Genomic DNA, 655 nt, shown 5'->3' on the forward strand with positions numbered 1-655 from the left:
TTTTAAAAAAAGTAATGTTTGTATTCACATACATTATGTAAATGCTAATTACTTATTCAATATTTATTAATACTAAATTTTGTAAAAAGGATTTAACATAGAAAAATGAATTCTTTTTATCACTGATTTTATACAATTTGGTTATAATATGCCTTGGCTTTCTTCATGTTTCTTGTGTTTGGGGTTCATTGAGTGTTTTGGACTTACAGGTGGGTTTATAGTTTTCATCAGCTTTGGAGAGATCGGGAATTTCACTTCTTCAGACATTCCCTGCCCATTCCTCCCCCCAAGGTCCCATCTACACACGTATCAGGCCACTTGGAAATTCTTCCATGGTCACAGATGCTTTGTTCATTTTTTCCTGCCGTATGTTTCCTCTGGGTAGTCTCCATTGCTATGCCTTCAAGTTCACTAAACTTTTCTCCTGCAGCTTCTATCTGGCATTAATCCTATGCAGACATGGTAGTTCTCGTCTCTGCAACTCTAGCATACATATACACACATTTATACATGTCTATGTGTGTGTATATCCATATTGTAGTATCCACCACGGATCTATGGATCATGCCTAATCTTTATCTTCTTGAACACATGATATACATTGTATCCACTGTCTTTGTGTACTTGGCTAGTAATTGTATCCTCTGTGTTATTT

This window comes from Oryctolagus cuniculus, chromosome 12, assembly GCF_051225735.1.
Source record: "Oryctolagus cuniculus isolate XC-2025 breed Fujian yellow rabbit chromosome 12, ASM5122573v1, whole genome shotgun sequence".
NCBI lineage: Eukaryota > Metazoa > Chordata > Mammalia > Lagomorpha > Leporidae > Oryctolagus > Oryctolagus cuniculus.